Consider the following 23,647-nt stretch of genomic DNA (forward strand, 5'->3'; position numbering starts at 1 on the left):
GCTATATTTACCTGGAGGGCAGTGGCGGCTTTAAGACTCATAATGGGGAGAGGCTATACCGCAGGAGTTTGAAAATGTAAAATAAAAGAAAGGCAGGGAGCACCTGCTCCCCTGCCCAGGCCGAGAAACGCTACTGCTTGAAGGTCACGACTCCTGGACCGTCTTGTGACTGGCTAGCCTGAACCCTGGTTCCCAGAAATTTTAGTTGCCTTTTCATCCGCTTTACTCCACACTTAATAACTATGGAAGCCACACTATTTCAGAATAAACAAAGTAATAACACAACATATGAATATTTTTAAAGCTAATCATTCAAAATAATGTGGTCGAAAAAAACCCTTAAGAACAAGACAAACGGAGTACATTCAACGATAATTTTCACACATTTTAAAGAAGTCTGGTCTGCTTCCTCTAACCTGTTGATCCAGTTGTTTCTTATTCACAATGTCCTGAATGAGCTTCTGATATTTCTGAAAAAAAGACAGCTATTGGTATCAGTTATATAACTTTGTTTTATTAAAGCGTTTAAATATGCAAGTAAGCCATTAAGGGAGAATACAATGGTGTCAAATATAGAAACAGAAGCTTTCGTATTTTTGAGTATTTGAATAATTTTCTGGTCTTCATTATAAGGTAAGAATTTCCTTGTTTTTCACCAAGTGAAAAAAGGTGAAGCAAAAGGGCTTTGGTGAACCTCACATCTTAGACCGGACAGTCCTAATAAATAGCTTGTCGATGTATAATGCTTTTGTACATTGTCGCGCACAAATGGATAATTTATCATCGTTTTTAAAAGCTATTTGATTGGTGTGTTTTTCGTCCCCTTCCTCTTGCACAGAAAAAGACATTTCAAAAGTCTCACTGTAATAGATGGATAAGCGTATAAGAAAGAAAGAAAGAAAAAAGGTTGCACATGAGTACTACTAAGCTATCTAAGAATTCGGGCTAGCGCTACCAATGCTTTGGAATAAATTGTATTAATTTTTTTTTCTCCAAAATCTCACTGAAATAGATTATATGGTACTATCTAACAATTAGGCCACAAAATTACTGCTCACACATAACCTAAGATAGGGAAAACCCTATTCTGTCGCGGGAGTCTTAATTGTGCAATTTATCGTTCTCCTACGTGGCAAGAGAAGCAATATCTCAGTATTCCATATTTCCCAGTTATTAAACAACACGCCCCTTTATGGCTCTGATTTTAATTTTTTTTTTTTTAACTAGATTTGCGTTACCTTGGCAACCTGGGGGGTTACTGCATTTTTTTTTTGGGGGGGGGGCTTGGCCATAAAAAGTTTGATAGGTGCGATGTACCCTTAATTGTATCAGAAATAAAACATTGACATTGCAAACAGTTGAACCATAAATGTATATATGTAATGCATCATTGAACGTACCAGAGGAAGATAAAATGGGGACTAACTGGCATAAGTATCTAGCCCCATAATTCCCAATATGGGGCGTAGGCCCTACCGGTGAGGAATGGCAATATTTTGGTGGGTCATGCTGAGAATGTGCACCCCAGAAGCAGTTTTAGGCCTCATAAACCGGGGGGGGGGGGAGAAAACGATAATTACAATTGCGACGATTTTTTAGTCAATTAAGTACCTCAATAGGAGTTTAAAAATATTAGATAAAAGAAATTTAATGTTAGATGTCGGAAAAAGTAGGGGGGGGGGCATTTACTTCCTGACCAAGTCTAAAACCGCCACTGGTGCCCCCTTCGGCTGACTATATTTTAGAGCCTTAATTTGAAAAAAAACCATCGTTCATGTGAATGATACCACACTGATATGAAACAGTTCGTGGTAACGAACTGTAGTAACCAAAACTCTAAAAAACGGAATTTTGATACGAATAGTTACGTCAAAAGAATCAAATTTTAATGTTGATTTTAAATATCTAAGCTTTATAAGGTTTAGCCTTACATATCAAAAGTTACGAGCCTGAGAAAATTTGCCTCATTTTAGAAAATAGGGGGAAACACCCCCTAAAAGTCATATAATCTTAACAAAAATCACACCATCAGATTCAGCGCATTAGAGGACCCTACTGTAGAGGTTTTAAGCTCCTATCTGCAAAAATGTGGAATTTGGTATTTTTGCCAGAAGACAGATTACGGATGCGTGTTTATTTGTTTGTTTGTTTTTTTTTCCAGGGGTGATCGTATCGACCCAAAGGTCTTATAATGCTGCGAGAGGGCTCATTCTAACGGAAATGAAAAGTTCTAGAGCCCTTTTTAAGTGACCAAAAACTGGGGCACCTAGCCCCCCCCACGTTAATTATTTCCCCAAAGTCACCAGATCAAAATTCTGAGATAGCCATTTTATTCAGCATAGTCGGAAAACCTTGTGACTATGTCTTTGGGTACGACTTACTCCCTCACAGGCCCCATGAGAGGGGCTACAAGTTACAAACTTTGACCAGTGCTTACATATACTAATGGTTATTGGGAAGTGTACAGACGTTTTTAGGGGGATTTCTTGGTTTTTGGGATGGGGTTGAGAAGAGGGGATTATGTTGGGGGAACTTTCCATGGAGGAATTTCTCATGGGGGAAGAAAATTTCCATGAAGGGAGCGCAGGATTTTCTACCATTATTAAAAAAAACAATGAAAAAATAAATATGAAAAAGTCTTTTCAACTGAAAGTAAGGAGCAGCATTAAAACTTAAAACGAACAGAAATTCTTACGCTTATGAGGGGCTCACCTCCTCCTAATACCTCGCTCTTTACCTTAAAGTATTTTTAGTGATTTCAATTATTTATTCTACGGCCTTTGTGATTCAGTGGTCATTCTTAAGGAATTGGGAGAAAATTTAAGCTTTAGTGTAAAGAGTGAGGTACTGACGAGGGAGCGAACCCCTCATATGCGTAATAAAAACATATAAATATAGAAGTTCGCTACGTAAGCTAATTCATAAGTTACGTATATCTTTTACTAATAAAAAGGTGCGTATAAAATTAAAAGTTCTAGTTGCCTTTTTAAGTAACCAAAAAATTGGAGGGCTACTAGGCCTCCTCCCTCGCTCCTTATTTTCTCAAAATCATTCGATCAAAACTATGAGAAAGAGATTTGGCCAGAAAAATAAATATGCAAATTTCGTTTTAATTATTCATCTGCGGAGAGCCGAAATCAAAACATGCATTAATTCAAAAACATTCATAAATTAAATAAAAAACAAGTTTTTTTAATTGAAAGTAATGAGCGACATTAAAACTTAAGACGAACAGAAATTACTTCGTATATGAAAGGGGCTGTTCCCTCCTCAACGTCTTGCTCTTTACGCTAAAGTTTTTGCTGCTTTAAAAAGAAGAGTTGAGAGAAAGAGTCAAACTTTAGCGTAAAGAGGGGGGCGTTGAGGAGGGAAGAGCCCCTTTCATATACGAAGTAATTTCTGTTTTTTTTAAGTTTTAATGTCGCTCCTTACTTTCAGTTAAAAAAATATATTTTTTTACTTAATGGATCTAAAGAGCATAAAAGATACATGAAAGTACTGCAATGACGTTACACATTGTATAAAAGGTATTGTATTTAGTCAATATTTTCCATTGGTATAAATGCCTAGAGTACGGCCCGTAAAAAGATACCAAGTTAATGGCCTTTTAGGCTTCCTTCAGGTAAACGCACGTTAAATTTTCAATAACAAAATTTAGATATCACGAGGGGGATCAGGATTTAAAAAATGCCTAGGTGGGGCATCTCCCGAAATCGGTTGGGATCCACTGACTTAGCCCCTTGTTTTGGCTTTGTTTCTTCATTATCGACCACTCTTAGGTATCAGCTCATACAACCGGTTAGTTTTCAATAGAAAGGGTTCAGGAGTACCCCTGAAACTTACCCTGTCGGAGTGAAATCTGACTGGGTCACCAAAGAAAAGGTGAACTAATTTGTGTAAATAATATTCATATAAAGGCGACTTGTCAGTCAACCAATTCCGATTAAATTTTGTGTTAGTTTAAATGTCTGAGCTCCTCATGTCGGGTTGCCCGCCTAAGACTCTAGGCGGGCATGCCTCTCTAAAAGCAAATACATAACTATTAGAGTTACTCCTGCCGAGAGTCGTAGTTAATCCCGCCGTTCACCCGTGCCATAAACTCACAGTATGAAGAATATAGGTTGTCCCGTTCGCCTGCGAGTCCGGAGGACTTGTTGGTCATATGTCAATCCTAAAACTTGGTCGCCCGTCTGAGACTCGAGGTGGGTGGGTCTGTTAGGCTTAGGTTGCTTGTTCGCCTCATTAAGTAGTCAAATATGGTAATTTGACACAAAATACAACACGTTAGTAGCCTTCGGTGGAGCATGTCTTCCCTGTTAAATATAGGGCCCGTGTCCTACACTTAGAAAAATCCCATCCCCTCCGAAAAATCCCTCTTGGAAAATTCTTCTCAGATTTAAAATTGAGTAGCCAAAGGGAAATTAAGATAAATAAAAATATTGAAGAAAAGCAGATAATTAAACATCAGCTATTATGAAGAAGGCATGGTGGGTCATTGTGTAGATGGGGGGGGGGGTTGCCAAATACCTAAAATAACATATTCTAATATCAAAATTGTCTGAGTCTCCGTGAACCTTCAGATAAATGTTGGAAGGGGTCTTATGTTGGGGGGGGGATTATTTCTGATCACCCTTCATTTAGACTAAATCTGTTTAGGGGCGCTGACAACCCCCTTCTTAATTGCAGAAGAATGATTTTGGAATTTATTTTAGACCTTTCTAAGGTTTACTATACTCAACTAAGTTAATTTGCTTGATATTTCATAAAATTATATACAAAGATATATAAGTGGACATTAAATATTATGAAGGAAGGGTGTTGGATCATTTTGTAGGGGCGTGGGACAGACACCTCAGAGAGCACCTGTTAATGTGAAAACATCCTAACTCTCATTGATCTTTCAGATAAATACAGAATTAGATCTAGGGAAGGGCGGAGGTAGGAATTGTTATTTAATCCTTTCTTGATTCCTGTGAGTATTTTTGGTTACGCCTTTATAATTGGTGGTAGAGGAAAGGGGTATTGGTGCCCCTCTATTAGGACAATACTTTTATGTGTAGCATTAAATATTGCACTCTATAGTCGACCGAGCAACATAAACCTCGTAAGAGAATTTCTAGGGGGAGTGGGTAACAAATTTTGACAATCCCCGATTTCAAATGATAATATTCCCTTTTCTTATTTATATACAATGATTTAATGCAATTAAACATGTGAATACAATGTAATTAAGCATCAATGAGCCCTAATGCAGACGTCGCAAGGCTTCGGCCGCGTAGAAAATCAAAAGTCACGCATAATTTCTTTCCAAAAGAACAATAACACTTTATTTAGATCGCAGCATATAGCGCGTTTTGGTTATCAGTACATCAGGAGGTGGAGAGACGCAGCGTTTTTACAGCTAAAACAGATTTTATTAAGTACATATTCATTAATTACATATGTCATATTTAATACTTATATTAAGTATATATTTATTAAGTCATATTAATTAAGTACATGCGTAGAATTAAGCCATATTTCGAAATAACATATTTTTCAAGGCTGACGTTAATTTTGGGCGTTTTCTAGACATGCTTTTGAGTTTGAAGATATTCCCAGAGTATAGAAACATTTTCAATGCATGATTTTTGGTAGTACTTTCTAAATTACTCGATATGCTTCTTGATGTTTTGCCAGGCAAATCGTCTTTGTTGGTTGTCCATGTTTTTGACATCTAAAATAATTTGATAAGAATGTGCTTGAAATTTTGAAAATTTTTCCTTGAAAAGGCCAACTTATCATTCGCATGTCCTTAGAACTGCTCTTAGAAGGTTATGTATGATTAATCCTTTAAAAACAAGGTTTTCCTTTGATTCCACAAAATAAGGCACTACCCACAGCTTAGATATACAATACAGTTAAGAAAACTCGATTTATTTTTGGGACACAGTGCACGGTAGCGATGCTAGCGGCTGGAGACAGGAAACTGGCAGTCTGAATCTAAAAGATCGGAGCAATTGGACAAACAAAACAAAATTGCGTTCCCGCCTATGGTGTTGTAGTACGATCTAGGAGGCGCCAAGTTCAGAGCTCTGTACCAAAAGCTTCTCATGGGCAAGATAGGAGTTTTCATAACTGTATTGTATACCTAAGCTGTGGTACTACCTGATGTGCAATCTAAAATAGTTATGCAACCGGCCATTTATATTCTTCTCTGCTCAATTTCTTAATCAATTAACGAATAGATCTTCTACCTGAATTACTAATTTCAAAATTGATGCTTCGGAAGAACAAAGTTTTGTTCACTTACACAAAAATAGATGCTAAAATCTTGGGTAAAATACCCAAGATTATATACCCAAAGATCAAATACCCAGAAGGTACAATTGGGGGGGGGAGGGTATTGAGCTATTAATATATTCTTCCAAATATGTTGCTTCTATCATATGTAACTTGTGAAAGCCAATACGTATGCCACGCAGTTCCACCACTTGTGGCAGAGTCCCTGCAACGCTAGGCATGCTTTCACCACGCTTGGCACGTGCCACCTTGTGCGTGGGATTTCTGAAAGTGGGTAGCCCGTCGCATGCTACAGAAGCCTATGTGTCATTTATGACCAATTAAATGTATTTTGTTTCCTGTTTTGCAGTGACTCTTTTTAATACTAATATACATTAGGAAAAATATTATATAAGAAAACTCTAGCCTCTCTAGTAAAGTAGGCTTACTTTTAAAAGTAGAAATTACCTTGTTACCTTGCTTCACAAGATCCACACCTGACAATAAAGCTTTTTATTGAAAACTCTCGGACCTTTGTCCAAGAGTTTGGACCTCTGTCCAAAGGTCCGCCGGACCTTTGTTCACCTACTTTGTAATGTTGTAGTTGGTTGTACAGTGCGTCAAAAGTATAGTGTTTCACTATTCAATCAAGCCTTTTGTTCTTTTGTTCAAGAACTCATATTTTATTAGAGTGCTTAAACCAGAGTTGAAGGAAGGGTATTCCCTATGAAGTGACGGGCTTTACTCGGTTGCGTCTAACACCCCAGCCATAATGTACATTCTAAAAGCTTAAAATGTAAATACCACTGCTGCATGTCTTAGGATAAACGTTTTTTTCTCTTTCTAATATTAAATAAAAACTGTGGACCATTCTACGCCACATGAACATTACGGAAAAAATAAATTCAGAGCACATGAAAATTCCTAAGACTTCGAAATTTCTGTTTCCCTTCGTGGTTCTATTTTAGCTAAGAATACATTTCTATCTAATTTCAATTAAGAATAAATATTAATAAATTTAGTTAATAATAGATTTCTATTTAAGGCCTTCGATTACCGTTATGAAGCGGTTCCATTTCCTTTTTCCAGTTTATTCCGAAAATTAAAAAATGCTAAATTCATTAGTAGTAGTAGTACTAGTAGTAGTAGTAGTAGTAGTAGTAGTAGTAGTAGTAGTAATAGTAGTAGTAGTAGTAGTAGTATTAATTTATTTACCAAAGAAAATAACACAGACAAAATCAATCGGTACCACACCAAAAGCATTGCTTGCGAGGGTGTGTTATTAACAAAAAAGAACAAAGAATAGAAGAGAAAAAAACAACAACAAAAAACAAAAAAACAATGAGTTAATCTAAAATGAGCAGAAAGGTGAAACCGTGTACCGAGAAAAAAACTTACATAAATAATTCATACACAATAAAACAACATAATAACATGATCCCGAAGCAAAAAAAAAAAAACCAACGAAAACAATTGTTTCCAATATTAAATCAATCAATCTCAATCTATTTCAAAGGTATACCTACCAAGCAACCCCACGCACACCACGGTTTAAATTGATTAATGGGCAATTCTTTGGTACTTGGAACAAGCTTATTCCACAGATTAGCCCCTCTATAAATAACTGAAAAAGTTGTTTATTAGAAATCAAACATTAGAAATCAATCGTTAGTCACGGAGAAACGCAATAAGTGTTATCAAACATAATAAGAACTAAGAGTGTTTTACCTGGCGCTCCTTTTTCTGCCCTTTCTATGTTGACACATCTAAGAACTCCAGGATTATCGTAAGTCTTCCCGTCTGAACCGCAGACTGGCTTGTACATTCGGTTGGCTATGCATGGTCTTTTACCGTTTATTGGTATGATGGCTACAAAAAAAGAAGACGATATTTTTTCTTCAATATTTTCTGGGTAATACATTTGGTTCTATTTTAACTGTCCTCTTAGAGAGCTAGATTGTTTTATTGGTTGCCTTTTGTCCATGTAATGTTATTAGACTCTTCAATGAGTTTGAAATCTCGTAAAACAACGCGTATAAGCAATGTGGCTCTTTTTGCCATGAGAATTTGATTGCTGTATTTATTTTTCTTTATTTAACCAACAAAGAACAATTTTTTGTTAAACAGCTTAAGTTTTTTCTTATAAATTACCATTTTTTAAAGACATTTTTCCACAATGAAAGAAAGTGACAACATAAAAGTTTAAAGTGAGCAAAGAATTAAGAGAGAACAAATGAGTTTGATTTAAATAAAGCAGTGGTTTAATTTAATAAAATAACAGCAAAACATTAAATAATAAAAAAATCTGAATATTTCGGCTCCACATCAAGGAACCTTTCTCAACGAAAAACTTTAAATAAGAGAAATTTTTTTAAACAAATCCATATAAAAAAAAGGAAACCTAAAAAAAAAACAATAAAAACAAAACAAAGACATACAAGTCACGGTTACAAACAACTTCCAGAACTGCTTCTACTCAACTGAAAAAGATAAAAACGACTGTCTATAGTGCACAAACGTTATCTCTCCTCATAACAATTAGTGGACGAATGAGATCTATTAAAAATGAATATTATATTTATTCGTAGAGACAAATAATTGAAGTTTTTCATTTTTTTTTAAATTAGGTATTTTAATTTTAACTAGCTTTATTTGTTCGTCATGTAAAGGCAGTGTGGTCTCGGAAAGAAACCTAATTTAAGGTATTACGTCGAAAATACTCCGTATAGATAGGGAGATGTGACCAATCAAGTTTGTAACTATAAACTCAAAACTATTCCTTTTGCAAATAAAAGATGAAGAAGATTTTAACACATTCATTAGAAAATCAACTTACATTTAGGCAATAAAAAGAAAAAAATTACCACTCAAGACTTTGGTTGAACAGTTGCACTGCTATATGCGCTACTGACTTCACGCCTGAGAAAGTAAGTAAGACAGCCCTAGACCCTTAAGGTCTAAACTGGCGGTGCTGGTCCCTTTTTCATGGCCCTTTAGCCAGGAAGCATGATGGGGGGTTTGGGGCCAACCATCCTGTGCTTTCGCACATCCTTCCTGCCTACCTTCAATTTGATTGAAGGTAATTTAATGGAAGGTTTACCTTAATTTTTAATTCAAAGGAATTAAAAACGTATCCGTCGAAGGCAGTTCATTTTTGTTTGGATTTTGTGCAAATCACGGGTATTGGCGAATAACTCACTTTATTTTTGTTAGGTATTTGATTTTAATTCTTTTAATTTTTGGTCTTTTATTGAATTTATTTAATTTTTTGGCGTTTTTTTCATTGGTTTTGTTGTACTTTCCGCGGTTGTTTTTTGGTTTTTACTTTTTCCTTGATCATATTATTTTGTTCGCGCTGAAGAAGAGAGGCGGTTGTTCTCTCGAAATATCCGCTTTCTGTGTTTTCTTCGGTATTTTCATTTGGCCTTTAAAAACCGCATTTTTGATCGTTTTCTTTCTTTATGTTATGACAGGCCAATATGGTTTAAGAAATTATAATTTATATACTTACATGAGTAATATTCTGCTTGTGCTACATAAAGGAGAGATGGAAAGAACTTAAAAAACGTGTTCTTATTTGAAATGATTTTTTGTGTGAAGCCTTGATGGAATAGAGAGTTTTATTAGTATTCATTCAACTATCGAGTTATACTGAATAAGCGACCATCAAATGTAAGTAGTTTTGAATCCATATAAAATTATAATTCTTTACCGTTTGATTTATCCTTTAAGGAAATCCATTTTTTTATTGCACAATTTTTATAGATCCAGCCTTCCTAGCTCACTATTTAACAAGCAGTGACAAACTGGAAGTCACCCTGCGCTTAGCGCTAAATTGTGACTTCTTACCAAGATTTTCTATCAGAGGGGTTTAAATTTTGAACATTAATTTGTCAGACAATAATGCCATTACTGAGGTTTTCGATAATTTTGAATCAAAAGAGAAGCCAAAATTTGAAGCAAAGCAATTAAATATATAGGTTATCATTAAAAGAAAACAAAGATTTGGGGAAAGGGAATTGTGCTACCTCCTTCTTAGGGACATTGCAAGTACGGTGGGTTTCTAGTTACTGAATTGTCAGATTGTAGAAGCCATTTAACATTTTTTTTCTCTAGTCTAGAAAATTACCTATTGGCCTTTGTTACTCCTCAGAAAAGATTGCTGGATAATTCACTTAGCAAAACACCTTATCTATCTTGGCCGATTGCTAGAATAAAGAACTCTTAAGCGAATGATAACTGGTCTCGTTGGTGACTATTCTTTTGTTTGGGGTGAGGGTTTGTGGTATTTTCAGGTAAGAAAATCCAAAAGTCCACTTTTTTTAAAGGTTTTCAGTTCAAATAGCCTTGAACATCTAATGGTAATAAAACTCACACTCCATACCAAAATTGGTAGAAGGGTGTCACAGCATGCCTAAATCGGCTTCCATGGGGTCTAATACATCTAACTGCCCAGAAAAAAAATGTTGCGTGTGTGTAGGTGTTAATAACTGGTCACACTCCTCCTTCGCTTCTATAGATACAAACATCAACTAACTGAAGGGATGCACAGCTTCTTTGAGGGTATAGAAATACCTATATTGTTACCGTCACTAGAATTTCAGGATAATCACCTTACTGACTTGCCCTCTGATAACAACGAGCTAGAATAGTATGACAAACTACTGAAAGGTTGCTTCGGGATGGTGAGTGCTGATAATGTATTTCATGATATTTACCTTATTGACTTTCCCTCTGATAATAGCGACGACCCAGAGTGACCTGATAATTTTTTGAAAGAATATTTTGGAATTTCTTATGTATAGAAAGCTTTTGACAGCCTAACACATAAGATTTTCATTGGTAAACTTTATCATCTTCGTGTGCGTGGGGAAGCACTGTCTTGGTTCTCGTCATATCTAACTGACAGATCTATCGCCACGGATGTTACAGACGAAAAAGTTCCAATTGAATACGGAGTACCCCAAGGTTCTATTCTTGGGCCTTCTCTCTTCCTCATCTGAACTCTCTCTATCGTGAACGGTCTCTATCGATTTTTTAACACCCTAATTAGCAATGTTTGCTGTGGATTGTGTCACATATCTTACTCTTGGAGTACGTTGGTGTTCACTTCTGATAGTCGAGAAGAATTAATAGCATTTGCAGATGACACTACTTTAGGTGCTGCAGCTCCGGATGAATCATCCCTTATTCTAAAGCTTCAAGAAAAGACTGAGAAAATCCTCTTTTGGTTTGACATAAATCAACTAACTTTAAATGTAAAAAAGTCATACCTTCTTATTTTTTCTCGTAAAGGTGTGAGCTGCCCCACAATTACTGAGCTTCATATACCAAGAGGCTCCATAAGTTGTCCCCCGGATCGATATTTGTGATTCCTGGGAGTTCTTTTGGATTAAAATTTATCATTTAAGTTGCGTTTTCAAATAATAAGAGTGAAAATTTCCCCTAGACTTTGGATCATCCGAAAATTAAAGCGTTTATTTCCTTTCCCTATCCTTCGTCTTTTATACTTCTCTCTGATTTACCCTTATATATCTTACTGTTCGTCAGTGTGGATGTCCACATTTCCTTCGGTACTTGCTCCTATTCACCATCTTCATGAGAAAGCGGCAAGAATTCTCCAGTCGGCTAAAGCCACTCCTCTTGACCTCCTCAAGATTAAAGATATTTATGTTTTATCTCTATCTTCGTTGGCATATCAATACTTCCATGTTGTTTTTCGGGACTGCTCAAACTAGTAGGGGAAGTAAATTTGTATATGGTTCGTAACCGAGAGGATGTAATGATTCCAGCTAGTCCCTCGGTTTGTTCAGACTTCGGCCTGGCTGTGACTGTGGGGCGTGCTCGGAACTTGGTTCCCGCTGAGATCTGGCAGTCACGAACACTTGGCTCCTTTAAGAGATGGATGAACAGATCCTTTAAGAGGTGTAATAGAGGATGATTTAGCTCGGCTTGACAAGCTCAGTCCCAATACAAATAAACTATTGCAAGATGTCTATGGAGAGGCAAATAAAACTCCCCCCAATATTTCAACGGAGGTTTTGGATGTTAGTTCTGCTCATCTAAGTGCCTTTGAACAGGGTTCGGTTGTCACTCCTGCTCAGCCAAGCGCCTTGGAAAAGCAGGGTCTATCAGAGGATGATTTTGGTTGGATTGACCAGCTCAGTCTAAATACACATACATTTTTGGAGGATTGCTCTGAAGAGGCGATTGTAACCCCCACCTAATATTTAAAGGAGTGCTCCAGTGCCGAGCTATCCACAAGTTTCAGACGCTATATAATAATGTACTAAAATCTTGATATTATTTTTCTCTAAATGTTTATTCAATTTGCTTTAATTGCCCTTGTTTTCTCTTTTCTTTTTTTTCTCTCTTCTTCATTTTAAATTTTTTGTTGTTGTTTTGGTCCTTAACAAGTTCGCTTCTAGGATCTTTATTATTATTGTTGTTATGTGTTTTTTTTTCTTTTTGAATTATTTGAAATTGAATTGAATTGAATATTAATTTTTTTTCAGCCAAGCGCCTTTGAATAGCAAAGTGTACCAGGGAATGATTTTGCTTTGGCTGACTGCCTTAGTCCAAATAATCTCGAAGATCTCAGAGTGATCAGGGTGATTTCACGCCACGCTCCAACCCTCTTATACACATTGATGTTGAAGAAGGAAAGAGTTGTAGTGGGTTGGAAGAGGTATTGCTTCTTAACACGTCCACGTCAGAATATGATTCAGTTGGATATTTTAATCTAATTACAGAAATGATTCAGGCTCTAGGGGAGGCAAAAAAGCTTGGTGGATTATGCTACTATTGTCCAATGTGTCTGTCTAAAATGTGTGTCTGTTTAATTTCGTAGTGAATTAAAGCTAAAGCATCATTTGAGACACGGTAAGCGTCATCTTTGGAAACGTTTAGCAGTGACAGCGTAATCTTGCATTTCGTGAACTTTCAAAATTTACTCCTACAGAGTGACAAAGTGAACATTTACTGTGAAGCCAAACTCATGGATGTGAATGAACCATCGTTACTTCAATCGTGTAAAAAACGTACAGTCTCTTACGCCCATGTCCACAAGGACTCGAGTAACATCCTGCAATTGATAGAGGAATTTGAATAATTGGGGGTCATGGAAGCACTTACTAAAACAGCAAATAAGTTAATGTCATGACTGCGCAATGTAAATTATCCAATGACTTTATCACCAGAGGAAAAGTTGTCCATAAAAAATAAGAAAATGTATTGGGTTTAAATTTGTTGAGTGTAAGGGGGGAGGGATGTCAGTTCGCGAGCATGATCGTTTAAGCCATCCAATTTTATCGGGGGGCAGCAACTTTCGCGGACTGGCTCGGAGATCATGAAATTAAAACATTAGGCAACAGTAATTTCTACCTGTTTATATACACAATTCCAAGTATGATTTGAAATTAATTTTTAACAGCGTTGGCACGTTTGCAGAAATGTGAAGTTGTATATGGCGCATAAGTAGATAGTTTGATTTCTTATAAGATCATACCCAAATCATCCGAGAAACTGCTAGTCTTAGAATTGAAATAGAAAACGGCTGAAAATTGTAATACATACTTGAATAACATCCGTTTCTTACATTTCCATAGTTTTTTCCCAGTCCTATAAGGCAACTGGTTCAAGTACAGAAAAGTGACAATTTTAATACTTATCCCCTGCTTAACCAGCGCTTTCCAGATGATACAATGTACGATTGGTTAACGTGTAAGGGCATATACCTGTATGAATACTACAACTCCACCTCGACGGTACGTGAGGAGAAATTACTGTCCGTCGCATCGTTCGTGATTCACTTCATAGTCGTCAATGCACCACTGCCGACTATGAGGCTGCTGAAAAAGCTTGGGCAAAGAGAGGGTGTAGAAATGGGGAGAATTATTGCAAAATGTGCTTGACAAGTGATGTATTGACGTTGTTGGATATTATGTAAGAACGCAGATAAAATCTATCTGGATTTTGGGTTTGATTTGGGTTATTATTTTTCAACTCATCTGGTGATGCATTTAATTATAAAAATCCGCAAAAAAGAAATGAGATTAATTAGTGACGGGGATCAATATCTATTTTTAGAAAAATAAATGAGGGGAGGGTATATTTTCTACGGGAATCTTATCTTGGAAACTGACCGGACCGGACAACGCACAGGTGAAAAGTCGGATGCGGTTTTTTTCGAATTGAATTCATTTTGTTAGGAATGTCTCACTATTCTTTGCCGTGCGGCTCTAAGAAATGGCTCGAATCTTTGTGCTCGAGTTTCCCCAATATTGCCATCATTGAGGAGAATGGACCGCAAGGATGGTTTTCCAAAATTGATGGCGAAATACCTTTGGAAATTTATGATTCGGTAAAGGATTTTATTTTCCGTGTATAAACAGACTAGTAACTAAGTTCTCTTTGAGTCCAAATAATATTTATTTGGTAGAGGATGGGGTTATGCACTGGAAACCTTCACAACAAAAACTTATTGCCGCCCTTCATCCAAAACAGAATATCGTTGATAATCATGTTCTTTTGCCATGGATGGAAGTCAGCGGTTTCAATGTCACAATGAATCATAGAGCCCTCCAATTTGATCAAAAGCCAAATATGAAAATATTTATTGCTACTTTTGTCAGTAAACGTTCAGAAGCGAAAGTGAGGTTGAAAAAGAAATCTTTAAGATCATTTCGAATTCAGCTTTCGGTAAAATATGCGAGGGAGTGCGTAATATGAGTCGTTGTGAGGTTGTAACCGACCCAAAATAATGTGCTCGAATCATTGCCGATCCCAACTTCACATCACTCACCATCATGTACTCCAATATGATGCTCTTACATAGAAAAACAAGAAATTTAATTTTAAATAAAAATATTGCTGGTGGTAGAACTATTTTAGAAATCTGAAAAAATTCATTTTGTCATTCTCTTACAATGTGTAAAAGCTCCAATAGCTGAGGGAGGAGGAAGCTTAAGTATATTAATAAGACACTTATTCCCTCTTGTTAAAAATCAAAACTGACAATTTATTGAATGATTCGAAAATGGTAAGCACATTAGCTCTCGAATGAACTCTACAAATTGGCATGAGTCCATTTATTCGAAGCTAGTGAAGTACCAAGCCCCAAATCAACTATTAATTTGAAATACAAGACGGGGAGTAATTGTATATCCTATGGTGTACTAGTAGGCCCGAAGGTCTACTTTCTACAAACTCACAAGGATGATATCAAGCAAGTCTTCAAGGTGATGCGCTGCACACTATTTTAAAGATAATTTCTATATAAGTGTTTATAGAAACCTTGCGGAAAGTAGTTTAGTTCCAAGAGCGAAATACATGGTGATTAGTTCTTTAAAATTTGATGCTACACAGTTAGAGTAGAAAAAAGCCATACCGGACAAATCCTATGTTGGTGAGGGTGGTGTGAGGGTACTATCCCATGGGCACTATCGCATTTCAGATCCAGGTGTACGTCTATAATATGAACAAGCGGATGCCTACATGCAATATTAAAGGTAGTTTCGGTAGGAGTGTTTATAGAAACTTTGCGGAAAGTAGTCTAGTTCCAAGAGCAAAATTCATGGTGATTCGTTCTCTAACTTTGATATTACATAGCCAGAGTAGAAAAAAGCTATGTGAGCTATATCAGACACATTCTATGTTGGTGAGGGTGGTGTGAGGGTACCATCCCATGGGCACTACCGCATTTCAGATCCAGATGTATGTTTACAATATAAAAAACGTCTTGCTTTTAGGAGTTTGATGTTTGGGGGGCATTTGCCTTAATCGAAGAAGAAGAACTACAGATAAAGTGTTCTAATAGAATCGGAAAATTCAATTTGTTTGTTGAAAATAGAGACCATGAAGCTCAAAGAATCTTCCTTTATTTAGTAATATTCCTTTTCCAAATGCTTATATACACTGTTTTTTTAAATATATAACTCCAGGACTTATTTTATGTGGATATGTTGTTGTATTTTTCAAAAAAATTTCAAATGTGATTTTTTTGTTGATTAAAATTTGTGTATCTCTTATAAAATAAGAAAGAGTTTTATTAATTGTGATGTAGTTTTTGTATTGATTAAAAATAATGTTTATTTATTATAAAAATAAAAGCAAACTATTCCAAGTTGTTGTTGTTGTTCTTGAACATCGTCGTGTAGGACTGATAGGGAAATTATTATTATTTATTCATTAGGCAACTACAGTTTACAGTAAGGTATATTCCAGCTGTTGAATATGCATCAAAGTAAAACAAAATTAAAATTGTTTCTTTTACTATTGCTACAATGTTTGGTAAGAGTCCTATGATAAAATAAAGACTATTGCACCAGACACAAAATTTAATCTGGAACTTGAGGTGTTCAATAATATCGAGCCAAACATTTGGGTGATTTTTGATGATTTGGCTGAATCCATTGAACAATGGTCTCATTAGACATGCTACATTAGTTTATGATCCACTCGAATTATGAAAAAATTTCCCTAACCCTAGTTCTACAACAATCTCTTTCATCGGAGCAAATGTAAGAGAACACTTGCTTTGAACTGCACCTACTATATCATTTACAGATTTGTTCGTGATTTAAGCTCTCTAATAACTCTCAATAAAAACAATATATCCCGGTGCTCCAAATTTCTACTTTCAGCATAAATCAGGAAACAAATAAACCCTGTGGCTACATTCTATTGGATCTTAATCAGAATAGACCCAAGAATTTGCGTGTAGTTAGAGATATTTTTGACAATGAAATTGCCATATATCTTCCGGTGAACAGTAAAAAAAGGTCATTAGTTGCCATCATGACATGAAGAAACTGCATGGAAATAGACATTTATTTTCCGTTCTAAGCAGTTCTAAGCCAGTACTTAGGAAATCCATACTCAAACATGGTATTAACAAAGAATTCCTTATTCTCATATCTGAACTTTTTTTAATTTAACCAGGGCAATGTTCAATTGCCAGAAGTAGTTAAGCAACAGACAAAGCAACATCGTTCCATTGTAAGTGCCCTAACAAGAAGCGATAACAAAGGAAAATATTCAAAATTTCAAAAGAAGTTTCTTCTCTAACCGGGTGATAGATTTTTTACACTTTTACTGCCAATAATTGCAGGACTTGTAAACAGTACTTCTAAGTTACACGACTATAGGACTTGTAAGTTGTAATTTACAGGACTTGTAACTCTAATATAATAAAAAGAACGACTATTGAAAGTCACGCTGTTTACATTCAGAGGTGAAAGCAGGACCAGAGGAGTATCTGAGATTCTTAATAGGTGAGAGAAGCAACAGTGGGACACTTCTTTTATTTTTTGTTTATTCAACTATAAAGTAAGGAGTTACATTAAGACTAAAAACAAACATAAGTTATTCCATATATGAGGAAGCAAAACTCTACTTACTGCCACCTATTGCCACTACTTATTGCTAGTTGGTGAAGCCAAGACGAGAGGAGTTTTCGGACTTTTCAAAGGCCTGAGATTTATTTTTCTTAATGACATTCTAATAGCATGGAAAAGAACGATTATTGAATGACCCGTTGTTTATGTTAAGAGGTGAACCAAGACCAGAGGTGCCTTTGGAGATTATTCTTAGGCCAGAATTTTGTTTTTCCTAATGAAACTCTAATAGCATAAAATAGAACGACTATTGAATGCCACGCTGTTTACACTAGAAGGCGAAAGCATGACCAGAATAGTTCTTGAGATTTTTAATAGGTCAGAGATTCAGCAATCGGACTTTTCTCTTTTTTTCATTTATCCAAATATAAAGTGGAGATCTACATTAAGACTAAAAACGGACAGAAGTTGTTTCGTACATGAGGGAGTAAACCTCTACTCATTACCTCAGTATTTACGTTAAGAGATGAAACCAGGATCCGAGGAGTTTGTGAGATTTTCCATTGACCAGAGTTTCTTTTTCTTAATGAAATTCTAATAGTATGGAAAAGAAAAACTATTTGAGTTTTTGAGATTTTTCATAGGTCAGAGATAAAATAATGGGATACTTTTTTATTTTTGTTTACTCAACGCTGTTTACACTAATAGGTGAAACCATGACCGAAGGAGTATTTATGATTTTTCATAGTTCAGAGATAAAATAATGGAACACTTCTTTAATTTTTTGTTTATTCATTTAATGGAAGGAGCTGCATTAAGACTAAAAAATGAACAGATGTTTTTTCGTATATGAGAAGATAGACCTCTACTTAATACCCCGAAATTAACGCTGAATTTTTTTCATGCACTGAAAAAACTTTTCATTCCAATTCAATGAACCCTACCCCCTACGTTACCTTCATATCCATGTCTTTCATTGAATAAATAAAAACAGGTTTATTCAAGTATTGTAAGGAGCTACATTAAGACTAAAAACAAACAGAAGTTGCTCTGTATGAAGAAGACCTTTACCTATTGCCTCGCTGTTTACACTAAGAGGTCAAACAAATACCTGAGGAGTTTCCTTAGATTTAATATAGGTAAGGGTTTATTTTCTTAATGAAATTCTGATGTTATAGCAAAGAACATAAATTTTCCCAAAGAAGAGAAATTTTCAACTTTTGATCTGCATCGATTCAAAATACATTTGATTTTAAAGCTAACAAACTGTTTCGAATTTTTTCGTTCACGATATTAAATACTTCTAAGCAGGCAGGCCGTTCTATTGAGCATGAATTACTTATTACCTTAAAAATTCAGAAAAATTATTGGTCAACCAATATTTAATGAATTTTTCTTAGATAACCTTTCAATTGTGAATTGGGTCAAATTCATGCTTTATATTCACGGTCCTCTGTCAATTTAGAATTCTTTTTCACCCTGCCTGAGACTCTAGGCGGGCGTGATTTCCCAAAAGCTAACACACAAGTATTTGTCCGATAAGAGAATCATACTTACTCCCGCTGTTTACGATTGCCATTTAACAGAACATTTAAAAAACTATAGGTCTCACCATTCGTCTGCAAGTTCTGTGAACTTATTGGTCATATGTCAATGCTATGGCACAGGATTCCGCCTATAGACTACAAGCAGCAATGCCTAATAGGCTTAGGACACTTGTTCGCATGTGAGTTCAAGCAAATTCTGTCCCCCATTTTGCATACAAGTCCTGTTCGTCAAAAGTCAACCCGAAATCAATCTGATCTTTCATCCTTTATTTCTATGATTATCTATCTTAGTTTGCCCTAGGAATGACGCAAGAACGGATTTATGATAGACTTATCTATCAACAAGTGATATAACATCGTTTTTATACAATTTTAACAAGGGCTTATACCATATTTGCCTCTCACTTAATCGGACTATCTGTCTTGGCTTTTTCTACAATTAAAGCAAGTAGTAAGTAAACAATTAAAGTAAGTAGTTACAGGCTTGGTGCCTGTAACTACTTGATTTTAAATGAAAATCAACGGCTAGCCCAAGCGGCTAGTAGGGAAGGGTGTTTTTAAAACTAATGGTTATCTATGATATACAAACACGTACAATTAGGTAATTACTCTTTTTAGTTTTGATATTCTTCTTTACCCTTCCGTGAAAGTCCAACTTCAAAAATATTCCGTGAGTTGAATTCAATAGTTCATGAATGGCTAGTAGGGGGGTGTTTTCAAAACTAAAGATGATTTACATAAAATTTAGTAGCTACAGGAATTTTAAATATCTTTTGATAAGCCAAAACTATATGCAAAACAGTCTCTGTCCACTAAGCAAACGACAAAAATACATAGAGTACGAACCTTTGGTATACTACAGTGCCCATCAGAATTCCCTTTATTAAACATATTGATATAACAATTTTACTTTATGTATTAATAATATCTTGGGCAAATTTTCATTCTTTTATATCAAATCGTGGCAAGCAAATATATTTTCACTGGAAGCTAAAATACCTTACACAATGGTACTGTGCGCTCGTAACCATTGCTTTGTTTCATCAATGCAATAAACTTGGTATTAAGAATGCAGTGTTTCCTGGAAAAATTCTTATTTCTGTGGTAAAATGCTATGGGATTTGCAACTCCAATTGGCTCTAGTATACACCTATGTTTGTCATGGGACTCGTTGTGCTATTTCATAGATAATATAAGCTGTGGTATGCAATGTTTGAAGGAAACGTTCTTATCTCTATGGCAAGATGCGATGGGAATGGTTACTTCATTTGGCTCAAGCATACCCCCAATGTGGCTGATCGGAGTATGGATGGATACAGGCTCAAAATAGCTTAAAAAAGTGTCTTTTCCTGGGAATTGAAGGGGCTACTGGCTGACAGGAGTATTGCCCCCTATACTACTAACATTCTCCCAGGAGAGTATTTTTGAGCATGAACGTATTCTAAAAATTTACTTTTGTATTCAATAGCTCGGTTGAACAAAAAACTAAAATTACTCGTAAACCTTCGTAAGGCTATTGCTTCATTTGCGCATTACTAAAACCAAGTACATTTAAAACATTTTATTTAAATTTTAGTATTGAAATATAGTCCAGTCATGGCGCAGTGATTTTCAACTAAAATATAAAGAATATGCTTAATTAGATTTTGATGTTCTGTGATTTCCAAGATTTGATATAACCGTATATTAAACTGTCAGTTTTTTTTATTAGTTTAATCCAGTCATTTCAATTTTTATAAATGTTGAAGTTCGTTCTAAGTTTGACTCGAAAATTGGTTTTAATACAATCTAATTGGTAAATTAGAGGTTATTCAGAAAAGACGGGATCTGTGGCATAATTATTGCAGCCGCTCAGTCCTGTGCTTTAAAAAAAGGAAAGGGGAAATTTTCTCTTTTATTTGTACATTAATTTCGTTTTGTTTCTATTTTTCTCAATTTGAAGGTATTTCTAGCTTCGGTCTCTTCTGTTGGCCTGCTGTTACAACGTCGAATTGCTGATTTCTACCACAAAAAAGTACGGGCGTCATGAGGTGTCATCTGGGAGAAACTTCTTGTTGTAATTCTCTGTTTTACAAAATAAATGAGTTCGATATTTATTAATGCTTCAGGAAGTAGAAAGGGAATAATGAAAACCAGATTTTAAACTGTTGGCTTACGATATTGAACAACGCCTGACATGGAAATCCAGTGGAAAACAGGAAATCTAATAAAAAATATTGAATTCCAATAGGGATCTTAAAATTCAATATTTTTTTTGTTCAACGAATTGCCAATTCAATTGTGTAAAAGGACATCCAACTAGTTTATTCTTCATTGAGTTGAAAATTCAATTCGGGTCCATAAATCCAACATTTTTTCCCCATCAAATTGGAAATTCAGTAACGATCAGGAATTTCTAATAAGGTTTTTAATCTTCAATTCACGAATTTCCAGCTTTTAAAATTCCAATTATTCTAGTTGATGAATATTATAAGCAATTTTTGCTGAATTCAAACAATTTTTTTACAGTGCGCTCGCTGCGGTAGTATTATTAGAGGATAAAAAAGAAAGAAAATTGAAGAGCTACGATTTAAGATGCAAAATATGTGAAGAAATAAATATCCGTAATAATCCGTAATAAGTGTCAAAAACTAAGTTCCTACCTAGTAGAATTGAACCTAGTAGAAAATCTACTAGTAGTACTATTATCTAAAGTATTAGTACTTTATCTAAAGTATTATCTAAAATAGTAGAACTAAAATCTACTAGCAAAACTAGAACTACTAGAAAAACTACTAGTAGAAAATCTAGTAGAATTGAACCTCTACCTAGTAGAAAATTGAAGAGCTACGATTTAAGATGCAAAATATGTGAAGAAATAGATATCCGTAATAATCCGTAATAAGTGTCAAAAACTAAGTTCCTACCTAGTAGAATGAAAACAGCAAAAAAGAAGAACAACGAAAGTTTCATTTTTTTTTTCACTCGTTGTAAGCGACAATTGTGTAAAAACTGGCAAAGTTTATTATTTTTCAAAGCTGATAAGCTACTGATATGAGACTCTTCTTGCATTTGTTTGATGATATTTTTCCAATTAGTCATATTATCTTGTCAAAACATGACATTGAAAAAAAAAGATCCCATGAAAAGCAAAGTGTAAATTTGGAAATTTAAGCAAACATATTTTAGTAATAATGAAATATAAACATAAAACAGGCAGAAATAGCTGTGAATGAAGAAAATTTGACCTTCAGCAAATAAAATTTACACTTAACAAAGAAGTTAATACTAAAACCAAAAAGAATTACCACAAATTAGGGTTGTGTTACCACTTTCAGTCTTCTTTCTAGTTTTGGTGTCATTTTCGCTTTAATAAAAAACAATAACTGAATAATAAGATTTTCCAGCGTCCGTACTTGCCAGAGATACCGATTGGAAGGAGGATATGGCTCATAAAGATTGAAAAAGGCCTTCCCCTTTGTACCTTTGACTAAAAAAAAGAAATGTAAAAAAAATATACACTTTTCTTTCTTGTAGAATCATCGTATGAGAATCTTTTGTGGGGAGAATTTTTGAAGAAAATGGTGTATTCCTCCCCCTTCAAATTGCGGGGGAGGTCAATTCCTTCTAAAAAACAGCTGGAGCTCCATAATCAGCCCCATAAAACCTTAGCCGCATTCTCTATTCTCATTTGAAATAATCTCCCAGCAATTTTTCTCCTATGAAAAAATCTGCCAATAAGAACATCTTCTTCATGATTGCTAATTAATGTTCAAGCTCAACTAATCTTGCCTGTTTATTACAAACTCACTATAAATATGAGATCCAGTCTTTTCCTCCAACCGAAATACTCCTCCTGAAAATTCCCTCAGAAAACTCCTTCCGCGGAGAACTCCAATAATGGAAAATACCCTTCTCCTCCCCGTAAAAATTCCTCCAGCAAAAAAATATCCCGCTAAAAAATCCTCCAAGCAGAATTCTTCAATGACAAATTCCGCCATATGTAAAATTAATCAGCCACTGAGAAATAGCAGCCTATACTAGAAATATTCTATATCTTTATTCTATATCTACAGAAATAGATCTATAGATTTTTGTCTCCCCCCCCCCGTATTCCTTAGTACTTATTCTGTATTTATCAGAAGGCTCAGTGAGGTTATCTCTCCAAAGACTAATAAAAGATATATGTGAATAATAAAACAACTGAAGTTGATTGGTCTTGAGAGTTAGGGAAGTTTGTCATTACGATGCCTCCTTTTCGGCATCAACAAAATGTTTATATCAAAAATTTAATCACATGTATTTCAGGTAAAAGGGCTTATGTTGCCCTCCGATCACCTTTGATTCTTAAAAAGGGCGCTAAAACTTCTGATTTCCAATTGAATGAGCCCATTCTGAAGTTTATACGATCATTCCTTCCAAGAAAGGAAACTAGAACTTACGATTTCTAGTCGAATAGTAGTAAGTAAGACGGCACTAGACCCTTAAGGTCCAAACTGGCGGTTCTGATCTCCGTTTCATGAC

The 23,647-nt window shown here is 35.3% G+C and overlaps 1 long non-coding RNA gene across 1 annotated transcript; it reads right to left on the minus strand.

Annotated features, from left to right (window-relative positions):
• Positions 1-277: 277 nt before the first annotated feature.
• On the minus strand, positions 278-22,168 carry LOC136031709 (uncharacterized). Its single transcript, XR_010618563.1, has 3 exons — positions 22,051-22,168; positions 7,990-8,130; positions 278-470 (listed from the first exon to the last, which is right to left on the minus strand). It is a non-coding gene; the product is annotated as an uncharacterized LOC136031709 (long non-coding RNA).
• Positions 22,169-23,647: the final 1,479 nt, after the last annotated feature.

Source organism: Artemia franciscana, chromosome 10 (assembly GCF_032884065.1).
Source record: "Artemia franciscana chromosome 10, ASM3288406v1, whole genome shotgun sequence".
In the NCBI taxonomy this organism is placed as follows: domain Eukaryota; kingdom Metazoa; phylum Arthropoda; class Branchiopoda; order Anostraca; family Artemiidae; genus Artemia; species Artemia franciscana.